General features: G+C 44.0%; 1 protein-coding gene across 2 annotated transcripts in view; it reads left to right on the forward strand.

Moving 5' to 3' along the window:
* PPP2R2B (protein phosphatase 2 regulatory subunit Bbeta) overlaps window positions 1-15,502 on the forward strand; it is a 367,792-nt gene that overhangs the window by 214,950 nt on the left and 137,340 nt on the right. The window lies entirely within an intron of this gene.

The following is a 15,502-nucleotide window of genomic DNA, read 5'->3' on the forward strand; positions in this document are numbered from 1 at the left end:
TGTGCTGGGCCAGAGAGACAGACTGGGAATTGTGTTGGTGTACCGCCCACCCTGCTGCCCAACACATTCCCTAACTGAGCTGACAGAGGTAGTCTCAGAGGTATTGCTGCGGTCCCCTAGACTATTGGTACTGGGGGACTTCAACATCCATGCCGAGACTGCTTTATCTGGGGCGGCTCAGGACTTCATGGCCTCCATGACAACCATGGGGCTGTCTCAGGTTGTTACTGGCCCAACGCATGTGTCGGGACATACTCTTGATTTGATCTTCACCACTGGACATGGAGATGGTGATCTGGTGGTTGGGGGTTTTTCATCTACCCCATTGTCATGGACAGATCACCGCTTGCTGAAGTTTAGGCTCACAGCAACCCTTTCCCTCTGCAAGGGTGGGGGACCTATTAAATTGGTCCGCCCCCGGAGACTAATGGATCCTGAGGGTTTCCAAAGGGCTCTGGGGGATTTCCCAACTGAGAAGACTGGCGCTCCTGTCGAAGCCCTGGTCGGATTGTGGAATACGGAGATGACCCGGGCGGTTGACACGATCGCTCCCATGCGCCCCCTCCTATGTAGAGCTCATACAGCTCCATGGTATACCGTGGAGCTGAGAGTGATGAAGCGAGAGAGGAGGAGGCTTGAGTGCAGATGGAGGCGAACTCCTGACGAATGCAATTATGCCTTGGTGAGTGCCTCTTCTAAGCGGTATATAATAGCAGTGAGGGCAGCAAAAAAGAGATATTTTGCTGCCACAATTGAGGCATCTCTCTCCCGCCCGGCGGAGCTCTTTAAAATCGTACGAGGGCTTTTACATTCTGGCCCTCGGGATATTATGGATTCATCTGTAGCCCGCTGTGATGAGTTCGCGAGGCACTTCCAGGATAAGATCGCATGCATTCGCCGGGACTTAGACTCCAATGCTATGACAGTGAGTTCCAACGAAGCATCCAGAACGCGGTCTTGTCCTTATTTATTGGATGAGTTTCAGTCTGTACAGCTTGAGGATGTTGACAAGATCCTTGGACTGGTGCGGGCGACCACATCTGTTCTGGACCCTTGCCCCTCTTGGCTGGTGAAAGCTGGCAGGACCGGAACCGCTGGCTGGGCCAAGGAGATAATAAACGCCTCTCTGAGAGAGGGAGTGGTCCCTGACTGCCTAAAAGAGGCGGTTGTGAGACCGCTCCTGAAGAAATCCTCTTTGGACCCAGATAACCTGAACAACTATAGACCTGGGGCGAATGTTCCGTTCCTGGGCAAGGTGCTAGAACGGGTGGTTGCCGGCCAGCTCCAGGGGCTCTTGGATGACACTGATTATCTTGATCCATTTCAATCCGGTTTCAGGCCCGGTTTTGGCACCGAAACAGCCTTGGTCGCCCTGTATGATGACCTTTGTCGGGAGAGGGACAGGGGGAGTGTGACTCTGTTGATTCTCCTTGATCTCTCAGCTGCTTTTGATACCATCGACCATGGTATCCTTCTGGGAAGACTCACAGAGTTGGGAGTTGGGGGTACTGCTTGGCAGTGGCTCCGCTCCTACTTGGTGGGTCGCCACCAGAAGGTAGTGCTTGGGGAACATTGCTCGATGCCCTGGACTCTCCATTGTGGAGTCCCGCAGGGATCGGTACTGTCCCCCATGCTTTTCAACATCTACATGAAGCCGCTGGGTGGGGTCATCAGGAGCTTTGGGGTGCGTTGCCATCAGTACGCTGATGACACGCAGCTCTGTTTCTCCTTTGCATCCTCTTCAGGTGAGGCTGTTAACATACTAAACCGCTGCCTGGCCGCGATAATGGACTGGATTGGAGCTAACAGACTGAAGCTCAATCCAGACAAGACCGAGACACTGTTGGTGAGTGCCTTCTCTGCCCAGATGGAGGATGTTCATCCTGTTCTTGATGGGGTTACACTCCCCTTGAAGGAACAGGTTCGTAGCTTGGGGGTTCTTTTTGATCCTTCCTTGTCACTTGAGGCCCAGGTGGCCTCGGTGGCACGGAATGCTTTCTACCATCTTCGCCTGGTAGCCCAGCTACATCCCTATCTGGACAGTGACGACCTCGCCTCAGTTGTTCATGCTCTGGTAACTTCTAGACTGGACTACTGCAATGCGCTCTACGTTGGGCTGCCCTTGAAGACTGTTCGGAAACTACAACTAGTCCAGAATGCAGTGGCCAGATTGCTGACGCGGACCAGAAGGTCCGCTCATATAACACCTGTTCTGGCCTGTCTGCACTGGCTTCCTGTTTGTTTCCGGGCTAGATTCAAAGTGCTGGTTTTGACCTATAAAGCCCTACACGGCATGGGACCGCAATACCTGGTGGACCGCCTCTCCCAATATGAACCTACCCGGACACTGCGCTCAACATCTAAGGCCCTCCTCCGAGTGCCATCCCATCGAGAAGCTCGGAGGGTGGTGACTAGAACCAGGGCCTTTTCTGTGGTGGCCCCCGAACTGTGGAACAGCCTCTCCGATGAGGTGCGCCTGGCGCCGACGCTACTATCTTTTCGGCGCCAGGTGAAAACCTTTTTATACTCCCAGGCATTTTAAAGTGTGTTTTAATAGCATTTTCATCATTATTTGTATTTTGGATGTTGTTTGGTTCTTTTATTGTTTGTTTGTTTTGTTTTCTTGATTTATTGTATTTATTGTATTTATACATTGCTTGTTTTTTTATCTTTTTGTACACCGCCCAGAGAGCCTTCGGGCTTAGGGCGGTATATAAATTAAATTAAATAAATAAAAATAAATAAATAAAATATCAAGTTTGGCTATTAGCTGTTCCTCCCAATTTTGTATCATCTACAAATTTGATAAGCATTCCCTGCACCTGCTCATCCAAGTCATTAATAAAAACGTTGAAGAGCACTGGGTCCAGGACCGAGCCCTGCGGTGCCCTGCTCAATACCGCCCCCCCCACTTTGAGAAGGAACCATTGACAAGCACACTTTGAGTACAATTCTGTAGCCAACTGTGGCTCCACCTGATAGCTGTTCCACCCAGCTTACATTTAGCTAGCTTGCTAATCAGAATAAGGCACTTACAGAATGACTGCTTTATAATCTGCTCCAGAATTTTCCTAGAGATTTATGTGAGGCTGACTAGTCTGTAGTTCCCAGGTTTCTCCTTTTTGAAGATTGGGACAACATTAGTCTTCCTCCAGTCATCCAGCACTTCACCTGTTCTCCACAATTTCACAAAGATAATAGAAAGTGGTTCTCAGATTTCCTCAGCCAGATCCTTCAATACTCTAGGATGCAGTTCATCAAGTCCTGGAGATTTGTCCAATCATTTAAGTGGATCTACTCCAAATACAGCTAACATTGGATATCACCCTATATATACTCTGGGTCTTCTGTAATGCTGATAGGTGTTGAACTTGCTGATTTGAGGGCAGTTTGATACTGGTATTACTGTAACTGGAAATAATCCGTATTTCCAAATTTGATGAAAAAGTAATAACAATAAGGGTACCACAAATAAGTTGATAGCTTTCAGTTATGAAACTGAAAGTGATTGCACACCACAGAGAATCATCCTTTCCCTTCAGGATTCTCAAAAAGGGATCTTTATTATACATTTTGAAAATATACTTGTGGGAACATAATATTTTGATGCAGTGTTCTGGAACTTTAACTAGGAACCTTCTAATCTACATACTGGTGCTCTTTTTGGTGAGTCAGTCAGCTAAAGATGTCCATGTTCCAGCATGATTCTACTGTCCTGCTCCAGATAGTCCATTAATTTTCCCTTTCCTCCCTGGTTGTAAACATTTCCAAGCTTTGTTGGCTCTTGATGTCTGGCACTCTGTCTGTCTACCCGTGTGTGTGTGTGTGTGTGTGTGTGTGTGTGTGTGTGTATCCCGTCCTCTAAAAATACTTTAAAATATCAGAAAAACAAACATTAAAATATATTAAAACAAAACATCTTTTTTTTAAAAAGCTTTAAAAACATCTTTAAAAGCAATTCCAACACAGACGCAGACTGGGATAAGGTCTCTACTTAAAAGGCTTGTTGAAAGAGGAAGGTCTTCAGTAGATGCCGAAAAGATAACAGAGATAGCACTTGTCTAATATTTAAGGGGTGGCAATTCCACAGGGTAGGTGCAACTACATTAAAGGTCTGCTTCTTATGTTGTGTGGAATGGACCTCCTGATAAGATGGAGGAGGCCCTCATCTGCAAAGCATAGTGATCAACTGGGTATATAAGGGGTAAGACGATCTTTCAGGTATCCTGGTACCAAGCTGTACCTTGAACTTAGCCCTGTAGTAATGAACAGACATAGCATTGCGTGTTTTATGACCATCCATCTTACCCATTTCATAGCAGGTTTCACTAGGATGATTGTTCATGTGATTCTTCTTTAAACGCCCACTTCTCATGCCTTTGGGATCAATCTGGGAAAGTGCCTGCAAAATGAGAGGGGGTGAACAGCACAGCCCGCAAATTTCTCTTTCACATGATTATAAGTGCCAGGACCAGAAACTGAAGCCTAAAAACTTACTCTGTAGTTCAGAGCTGTGCCTAGACTTAAAAATCTTCATCGGAGGTTTTCTACTAGACTAGAATTTGCCAGTCTAGAGACTTGATAAACATTCTGAATTACTGTTTGCACGATCTCTCTGCAGAACCATGAACATAATTTTTAAATGCTGTGATATATGCCCTTTGTTTTGTGTTGCTAACATTGAACATATATCAGTTTTTATTTTACAAGAATGTGTTTTCAGAAAGGATTTGCATGAGAGAATGACTATCCTGTTGAGTAATAGTTTCATGAACTCAGCAGAGAAGCTTCTATTGCATGTCTTTGGGTACAGTTCTTCACAGCTGTTATTTTGGGGTGTCTGTATGTGTGTGTTTATCCACCTGCAGTCTCTGAGATAACAGCTGGGGAGCAGAGGTATATGCTGAGTATCTGTTAATTGTGGAGATCATGCCAAGGGTCCAGCAACCCGAAATGTTCCTGTCCATCCCCTCAATCCATGTAATTTTCCTTTTTATCTCCTTGTGTTTGTTTTACTCATCAAAACATCACAAAGGCTCTCTTTGATTTAAATTCTTTCTGTAGTTGCTAGAGTTAAGCAACATCCCATTGGTCACCTTTATTACAGTCACACAGCAGGCCTGGGACATTGGGGATTATTGTACAATAACTCAGACTGGTTAGTGCATAATATCCCTATTCCTTCAATAAATCTGTTGTCCTTTGTTTATTTGGTGGGCTCAAAGAGAGGCTGTGCAGTGAGTTATTATCCCACACTTATCAGCATTAAACTGGATTTGACAACTCATAGCTTGGGATTTGAATGATCTAAATCCTTCATCATTTGGCAGCCCTTAGGCTTTCTGAGGGTGTTTTTTTAATGGTATTTCCCAATTTATCATCTGCAGAGTTGGAACCCTTATTATTGGTGTGAGATAGGTACTTTGAAATCTGGCTGGAAGTTATTTTGCAGTAGTAGTTTTCTGTACAAATCAAGTCCATCAAGAAGAGGAGGTTGTCATCACAAAATGGAGCTGACTCATCACAAGTGACTCATACTTCCTGTTTAGTGTCCATGGCAGGACTCCCACATCCTTTCTCCATGGTGAGGTGTGTATTCCAGATGCAAAGGCACTTCTTTCTTTCCTAGGGAGAGATACACAGGTTCCTATTCTATTCTTTGCTATTCTACAATAAAAATGTGTGAAGAGGAAGCATGGACTGTGAATGCCCCGATCCCCCTTGCTTCTCCCTTGCCCCTTCCTTTACAACTACAACTGATCTTCGAAATTTGCCCAATATCCTCCTTTCTGGAAGTTCCACAACCTCTGGAGCCTAATGATTATTAAGGCCTGTAAACTGCATCTGGTCAAAGAGGACTGTCCCCCACAAAGGCCTCAACTTTAGCAAATCTGTTCGTGAGGAGGACTCCTGGCTCACAGTCCAAAGATTCACTATGTATTTTTAAATTCACTGCTGAATGGTGAGATAGGGCAAGTGGGGGTTTTGCTGTTTGTGCTCCCCAGTCTTTTTCCGCCCCACCTCCATCCCTCACCAGCCTAAAGTGAACATAAGAACATAAGAAGAGCCTGCTGGATCAGGCCAGTGGCCCATCTAGTCCAGCATCCTGTTTTCATAGTGGCCAACCAGGTGCCTGGGGGAAGCCTGCAAGCAGGACCCGAGTGCAAGAACACTCTCCCCTCCTGAGGCTTCCGGCAACTGGTTTTCAGAAGCATGCTGCCTCTGACTAGGGTGGCAGAGCACAGCCATCACGGCTAGTAGCCATTGATAGCCCTGTCCTCCATGAATTTGTCTAATCTTCTTTTAAAACCATCCAAGCTGGTGGCCATTACTGCATCTTGTGGGAGCAAATTTCATAGTTTAACTATGCGCTGAGTAAAGAAGTACTACCTTTTGTCTATCCTGAATCTTCCAACATTCAGCTTCTTTGAATGTCCACGAGTTCTAGTATTATGAGAGAGGGAGAAGAACTTTTCTCTATCCACTTTCTCAATGCCATGCATAATTTTATACACTTCTATCATGTCTCCTCTGACCCGCCTTTTCTCTAAACTAAAAAGCCCCAAATGCTGCAACCTTTCCTCGTAAGGGAGTCGCTCCATCCCCTTGATCATTCTGGTTGCGCTCTTCTGAACCTTTTCCAACTCTATAATATCCTTTTTGAGATGAGGCGACCAGAACTGTACACAGTATTCCAAATGCGGCCGCACCATAGATTTATACAACGGCATTATGATATCGGCTGTTTTATTTTCAATACCTTTCCTAATTATCTCAAGCATGGAATTTGCCTTTTTCACAGCTGCTGCACACTGGGTCGACATTTTAATTGTGCTGTCCACTACAACCCCGAGGTCTCTCTCCTGGTGTGTCACCGCCAGTTCAGACCCCATGAGCGTATATGTGAAATTCAGATTTTTTGCTCCAATATGCATGATTTTACACTTGTTTATATTGAATGGCATTTGCCATTTTTCCACCCATTCACTCAGTTTGGAGAGGTCTTTTTGGAGCTCTTCGCAATCCCTTTTTGTTTTAACAACCCTGAACAATTTAGTATCATCAGCAAACTTGACCACTTCATTGCTCACTCCTAATTCTAGGTCATTAATGAACAAGTTGAAAAGTACAGGTCCCAATACCGATCCTTGAGGGACTCCACTTTCTACAGCCCTCCATTGGGAGAACTGTCCGTTTATTCCTACTCTCTCCTTTCTGCTTCTTAACCAATTCCTTATCCACAAGAGGACCTCTCCTCTTATTCCATGACTGCTAAGCTTCCTCAGAAGTCTTTGGTGAGGTACCTTGTCAAACGCTTTTTGAAAGTCTAAGTACACTATGTCCACTGGATCACCTCTATCTATATGCTTGTTGACACTCTCAAAGAATTCTAATAGGTTACTGAGACAGGACTTTCCCTTGCAGAAGCCATGCTGGCTCTGCTTCAGCAAGGCTTGTTCTTCTATGTGCTTAGTTAATTTATTTTATTTTTATTTATTTTATTTTTATTTATTTATTTATTTATTTTATTACATTTTTAGACCGCCCTATAGCAATAAGCTCCCAGGGCGGTGAACAGCATAATAAAACAGATTAAAATACATGCGGATGTAAATACAATACAGTACACAATAAAACATAATTAAAATTACCAAATTTAAATTCAATTTTTAAATTTTTAAAATGCCTGGGCAAAGAGGTAGGTCTTTACCTGGCGCCGAAAAGATAACAGAGAAGGCGCCAGGCGTATCTCGTCAGGGAGGGCGTTCCATAGTTCGGGGGCCACCACCGAGAAGTCCCTAGCTCTAGTTGTCGTTCTCCGTGCCTCCTTATGCGTTGGGACACGGAGAAGGGCCTTCGATGTCGAGCGCAGCGACCGGGTAGGTACATAGCGGGAGAGGCGTTCCACCAGGTATTGCGGTCCGATGCCGTTAATCTAGCTTTAATAATACTTTCTACCAGTTTTCCAGGGACAGAAGTTAAGCTAACTGGCCTGTAATTTCCGGGATCCCTCCTGGATCCCTTTTTGAATATTGGTGTTACATTTGCCACTTTCCAGTCCTCAGGCACGGAGGAGGACCCAAGGGACAAGTTACATATTTTAGTTAGCAGATCAGCAATTTCACATTTGAGTTCTTTGAGAAGTCTCGGGTGGATGCCATCCGGGCCTGGTGATTTGTCAGTTTTTATATTGTCCATTAAGCCTAGAACTTCCTCTCTCGTTACCACTATTTGTCTCAGTTCCTCTGAATCCCTTCCTGCAAATGTTAGTTCAGGTTCAGGGATCTGCCCTATATCTTCCACTGTGAAGACAGATGCAAAGAATTCATTTAGCTTCTCTGTAATCTCCTTATCGTTCTTTAGTACACCTTTGACTCCCTTATCATCCAAGGGTCCAATCGCCTCCCTAGATGGTCTCCTGCTTTGAATGTATTTATAGAATTTTTTGTTGTTGGTTTTTATGTTCTTAGCAATGTGCTCCTCAAATTCTTTTTTAGCATCCCTTATTGTCTTCTTGCATTTCTTTTGCCAGAGTTTGTGTTCCTTTTTATTTTCTTCATTCGGATAAGACTTCCATTTTCTGAAGGAAGACTTTTTGCTTCTAAGAGCTTCCTTGACTTTGCTCGTTAACCATCCTGGCATCTTCTTGGCCGTGGCGGTACCTTTTCTGATCTGCGGTATACACTCCAGTTGAGCTTCTAATATAGTGTTTTTAAACAACTTCCAAGCATTTTCAAGTGATGTGACCCTCTGGACTTTGTTTTTCAGCTTTCTTTTTACCAATCCCCTCATTTTTGTGAAGTTTCCTCTTTTGAAGTCAAATGTGACCGTGTTGGATTTTCTTGACAATTGGCCATCTACATGTATGTTTAATTTAATAGCATGATGGTCACTGCTCCCAATCGGTTCGACAACACATCTCGCACCAGGTCCCGGTCCCCACTGAGGATTAAGTCCAGGGTTGCCGTCCCTCTGGTCGGTTCCATGACCGACTGGTCTGGGGCATAGTCATTTAGAATATCTAGAAATTTTGCTTCTTTGTCATGACTGGAACACATATGTGGCCAGTCTGTGTCCGGCTAGTTGAAGTCACCCATTACTACCACATTTCCTAGTTTGGATGCTTCCTCAATTTCATATCTCATCTCAAGGTCTCCCTGAGCATTTTGATCAGGGGGACGATAGATCATTCCCAGTATTAAATCCCTCCTGGGGCATGGTATCACTACCCACAACAATTCTGTGGAGGAGTCCTCCTCTTTTGGGGTTTCGAGCTCGCTGGATTCAATGCCTTCTTTCATGTATAGAGCGATACCGCCACCAATACGTCCTTCCCTGTCCTTCTGATATAGTTTATATCCAGGGATAACTGTATCCCACTGGTTTTCTCCATTCCACCAGGTCTCCGTTATGCTCACTATATCAATGCTCTCCTCTAAGACCAAGCACTCCAGTTCTCCCATCTTGGTTCGGAGGCTCCTAGCATTAACATACAGACACTTATAATCAGTGTCTCTCTTCAAGTGTCTTTGGCACTTTTGGTTTGGCCTGTGGTAATTTTGCCCTTCTGAATTGATATCCTGTGCCCCTTCTCTCACAATGCCTACTTCTAGGCCTACCCCTTTTAAAATTTCCTCATTTCTTTGGTGTATCATACTTGGCACTGACTCAGTGATTGGCTATAGTGATAGAGACAGGGATAGACAGACTGGGGGGGGGAGGAGACATCATGGCTGCTTCATTTTCTAAGTACCAGCACATTGAAATCAGCAGCATATGATCCAGTCATTCTGGGGAAACACGTTTGGTAGCTAACTATGTCCCATGGAGTTTACATGGCCAATACCATTGCTGATGTGCTCTCATAGTTCTTTCCAAATATACTTGCTTAAGTTTAGGTGGTTTTCCCGAGCCCTAAATATTGGTTCATTCCTTCTTCCCTTGAATATATATTAAGGATATATTTTCCCCAACATGTATTTTCATGATTTTTGTAAACTCCTCCCTTGGCTATGAATTGTCTGTTGCTATTTTTTTTGCTATGGAGATTGATTTAGCTTTCTTCATAAAACTGGCAATGCATACAGATGGACAGTGCCACTTATTTTGTTAGCAAAAGTCCAGTTGGAATGTTAAATTGTTGTTGTGATGTTATTGATAGTTTACATCTTGTACACAGATTAGGGTGCTACTTTGGTGGCAGAGAATACAGCCCGGCAGCAGCATGGGGAACCTTGTTCTGCCAAAAGGCCACTTTCCCTCAGTGGCGATTGAGGCCAGAGGCACAAATGGGTGGTGCAGTTGTTTTGTGCAGTAGGCCCTGGGCAAAAGCATAGCTTGGTGTGAGCCCCAGGGACTAGTCCAGCCTTTCCCAACTAGTGGGCCACCAGATGTTGTTGGACCACAATTCCCATCTTTCCTGACCATTGGCAATGCTGGCTGAGGCCGATGGGAGTTGTGGTCCAACAACATCTGGTGGCCCACTAGTTGGGAAAGGCTGGACTAGATAGAGAGGTCTGGAGGGCTCATTCGGTCTTTGGGCCTGTGGTTTCCCACTCCCGAAGTATCGAAATGCTAGAGAAAATGTTATGGAAGTGGTAAGTTCATCTACAATAAAATATTCATAATAATACTTTTGAGACAGTGTGTTGTGGGAAGTAATTCTAAACACTCAGCCTTGATGTGTATTGATCTGTACTAGCTGATAATGAAAATAGGGGAATGGTTATACCATCAAATAGATAGCATTAAAACAGATATTTCAGTGCCTTGAAAATCTAGACGGTATAGGCACCTGTCATTCTACATGGAAAAACACAAGGATTACACAGTATGCAGTTTTGGTGATTGTGCCATGCAATGCAGCACTCTGTCTGTGCAATTCTGTCTGTACTTACTTAGAAGTAAGCCCTACTGAATACTTTCTCTAATGTTAATATGTATACGATTGCAGCCTAAGACTGATTATATACACTACTTTGGAAGTATGTCTCACTGAACAAAACAGGATTTATTTCTGAGTAAACATGCCCACCAACAACCTAATCTTATGCAATAATCCTGTTTCCAGTTTCTTGTGTTCTTCCTTCCTGACAAGTAGGTAAAAAAGGGGGGGGGCAGAATGACGGGAAAATGTAAGTGAAAAATATAAATGAAAAATCAGTTTTTATTCCAATTTCAAGGATAAAAATGGTTTACAAAAAAGCCTAACGCGTTTCGGCTAGTGTTATGTAGCCTTCATCAGGGGCTGTAAGAAATAAATATATACAGAAGTGACTTTACATTTTTTGCAAACTATCATCATACAGTTTTATTTTAAAAAACAATGGGGTGGGAGTGCGTGTCATTCCTTACTCACATGCCTGTCTATAATCTTTTCTTAAATCAAAGCTGTAATGGATCAGATTCTTTCCACAGGATTGTTGAGAATCAGCAACACATTCTTCAAGGCAAATCTGGTGAGTGTGTCTGTTGTAGGTTGTGGAGTATAATATAGTCGGTCGCAAAATACTTTCAGCTGGGATAAAATGCATGATGTAATTGCAGTCTAGGAATCTTGTGTCAAGTGCGTATCTTTACAATAAGGAGAGAAAATCCAGGTCCTCATTCAGTCCATTTGGGGAAAGGGTATTCAGTTTGAGGATCCATGGTATTTCTCTTCTCATGAGTGTGTTGGAATTGGGTCCACGTGTTCTTTCTAAACTCCAGAATACAAAATCCTTGTGGGTATGGTCATGGTCTATAAAGTGGTTTACTAGAGGCGCAGTTCTCCTTTTACATTTGATGTTACTTAAGTGTTCTCCAATTCTGACTTTAAGGGGCCTGCTGGTTTGGCCAACATATATTTTAGGACAACTACATTGTATAATATAGACTACATGCGAAGTGTTGCACGTTGTAAAAAGATTTGCCCTGAAGAATGTGTTGCTGATGCTCAACAATCCTGTGGAAAGAATCTGATCCATTACAGCTTTGATTTAAGAAAAGATTATAGACAGGCACGTGAGTAAGGAATGACACGCACTCCCACCCCATTGTTTTTTAAAATAAAACTGTATGATGATAGTTTGCAAAAAATGTAAAGTCACTTCTGTATATATTTATTTCTTACAGCCCCTGATGAAGGCTACATAACACTAGCCGAAACGCGTTGGGGTTTTTTGTAAACCATTTTTATCCTTGAAATCGAAATAAAAACTGTGATTTTTCATTTATATTTTTCACTTACATTTTCTCATTGTCCTGCCCCCCCCCTTTTTACCTACTTGCCTTATTGGATGACATCCACTTTTTACTCAATTCGCTTCCTTCCTGACAGCCAGCCCTAATTCTGACATGGTGCCAATTGGTAGTTTTTTTTAAAAAAGTTCAACTTCTTTTAATGTGTAGATTAACAGAATATGATTATTGGATTATCTAATAATGATGAGGCTAGCAATTGAGCTAGCTGCGATAACACATGTAGACTATTTGAAAGAGATGTTTTCATCCACAACTCTTCAAGAGGTAGACTTTGAATTCCTATTAACAAAAAAAACCCCTTAAATTTGTCTGTTTTTGAAATGTTCTCAGTCTTGGAACAAATTCCAACAGACAGTTTCATAAGTACAGGAATGGACAAGAGCTAACAGGTTCAAATTTAAGACAGATAAGATGGAGATGTTGTTGGTTGAGAGTACTGGCAATGTAGGTGAGAGGACTCAACCTGTTCTGCATGTGGTTGCACTCTTCCTATAAGAACTGGTTAATAGCTTGGGGATGCTCCTTCATTTTAAATGAAGGGGGGGAACCCTTCCTTTAGAAGCACCTTGCTGCCTTCAAGGTACTCTGAAGTCCTGACATTGGGACTTCAAAGCACCAAATCACCTGATGCTATTTGTCATGTCAAGTTGTTGACAGCTGGGTGGCCCTTAGGGAAACCTCGGCTGCCATCTCAATTGATGGCATACCTGTGCGTGCTGCAAAAAACAGCAAAGAGAAAGGTATGTAGAGTGGGGGAATGGCGGGGGCTTGGGATCTCCTGTCCTGTGGCCAGCCCTGCTGAGTGGCCATGCCACACCACGCCAAAAACCGGAGATCCAGGGAAAGGGTGTGTGGTCTGGCCAGGGAGCCAGAAAACACCCCCAAAGCCGGAGACTCCGGCCGAAAATCGGAGATCTGGTAACTCTATGTGTGTTCATTTTGTTCCTGCTTGTTTGCATCATGTTCACAGACTGAATCTTCTGATTATTTGGCATGTTTTTTAAAGGTAATCTTTTTCCTGAAAGTAATCATCTCATGTGACTGGCTAATTTGCCCATCTGACAACATCACAAACTAAGCCAGAGAGAGGGCATGCTTCCCATCGACAGCAGTGTCTATGACAGTGGGGGGAGGGGGAGAAGGCCGTAGTTTGGTGGTAGAGTATCTGGTTTCCATAGAGAAAGAACCAGCAAAGATGGGGCAAGGCAGAGGTGGCAAAGTTGGGACGGCTTTACAGCAGCGGCCCACAGGTGTGTTCACACACGCATGCAGGCCCACTGACAAACTCTCCCAACCTTGCCATCATCCTGCCCATCTCTCTCCCAATGAGTACCCCACCTCCAGTGTGAGGATGCCATAGCCTTTCCCACCCCCTGAGCTACCACTGTCCTATAATATGGAAAAGGGATTTTGAGGCCCTTCAGATGTTGCTGGACTACAATCATCCCTGAGTGTTGGCTGTATTGACTGGGACCAATAGGAGTCCAACATTGAGGGTCACAGGTTTCCCATCCCTGGCCTAGGAAAAAGTTTGCATTAAGTTTAGTAACTTAATCATTTTTGCAGTGGTATCAGGTGAGGCTGTCGATGTGCTGAACCGTTGCCTGACTGCGATAATGGACTGGATGAGAGCTAACAAACTGAGGCTCAATCCAGACAAGACTGAGATGCTGCTGGTGAACGGTTTCCCGGATCGGATGGTGGATATACACCCTGTCGTGGATGGGGTTACACTCCCCCTAAAGGACCGGGTTCGTAGTCTGGGGGTTCTTTTAGATCCTTCCCTGTCACTTGAGGCCCAAGTGGCATTGGTGGCATGGAATGCTTTCTACCAGCTTCGGCTGGTAGCCCAGCTACGTCCCTATCTGAGCAGGGAGGACCTAACATCAGTCGTACATGCTCTGGCAACCTCACGACTGGACTACTGCAATGCGCTCTACGTAGGGCTGCCTTTGAAGACAGTTCGGAAACTACAGCTTGCCCAAAATGCGGCGGCCAGATTAATAACGGGGACCAGGCGGTTGGAACACATAACACCTGTTCTGGCTCGCTTGCACTGGCTGCCAATATGCTTCCAGGCTAGATTCAAAGTGCTGGTTTTGACCTATAAAGCCCTATACGGCACGGGACCACAATACCTATCGGAACGCCTCTCCCGATATGAACCTGCTCGTACACTACGCTCCACATCGAAGGCCCTCCTCCGAGTTCCGTCTCATAGGGAGGCTCGGAGGACGGTGACAAGATCTAGGGTCTTCTCAGTGGTGGCCCCTGAACTGTGGAACAGTCTCCCCGAAGAGGTGCGTATGGCGCCAACATTGCTCTCCTTTCGGCGCCAGGTTAAGACTTGCCTCTTTGCTATGGCGTTTTAATATGTAACTCGTTTTAGTTTTAAATTTTGTTGTAATTGTTTTTGATTTCTTGTTTTATATATGTTTATGCTGTATTTATTATGAGATCTGAGATGTTTTGTATTTTTATATTCTGTTGTTCACCGCCCAGAGAGCTAATGCTAGTCAGGCGGTATATAAATCTAATAAAATAAATAAATAAATAAATAAATAAGTAAGTAATGGAGATAAAATCCCAACCTGGAAGTGTTAAGACTGACAGCAAAAACCCAAAGACTAAAAAAGTACATGCAGAGAGGGAAATAGTAATTAATTGCTAGGCATAAGAAAAGGAAGCATATATTATGAGGGATACTGCAAGACTTTGCAAGTGAGCTCAGGTTTACTTCTTTTAGATTAAAAACATGTAACAATCTGATGCATTTTTTGAGGTGTAAAGTCCACTACGGTCAAAGGAGTTAAAAAGTGTTCATAGGATTGCAGTTTTAAAACTTATTTCAAAATAAAATTGTCTTAATATGTATTTCAAAATGCACACTACATTCAACAGCACCTGTGGAAACCCAACCATCTTTGAAAGGTTTGGTATGAAGTGGAAAACCAGCAGGGGTGCTTGTGTGTGTGGATGCACCTGCCCATGTCAACTCTTTCCCGACCCACCACATGATATGCACGTTAGCCTGCCAGATTTGGAGAACTGGAATATGGCAACCCTGTATGAGAGTGAAGTGCTGTCACTCCTCTTTTACCCTCTTTCAAGCCTCTTCCCCCTGGAAAAATTGAGGATAGCTTTTCACAGGGGGGGGGCAAAAATATTTGCTGTGAGCAGCCATTTTAGTTCAGCCCTGTTTGCAGGCGATACGAAAAGGGTGGGGAGTTTTTTCTCTCCATGGCAATCCAAACGTAGC

This window comes from Rhineura floridana, chromosome 3 (assembly GCF_030035675.1).
Source record: "Rhineura floridana isolate rRhiFlo1 chromosome 3, rRhiFlo1.hap2, whole genome shotgun sequence".
In the NCBI taxonomy this organism is placed as follows: domain Eukaryota; kingdom Metazoa; phylum Chordata; class Lepidosauria; order Squamata; family Rhineuridae; genus Rhineura; species Rhineura floridana.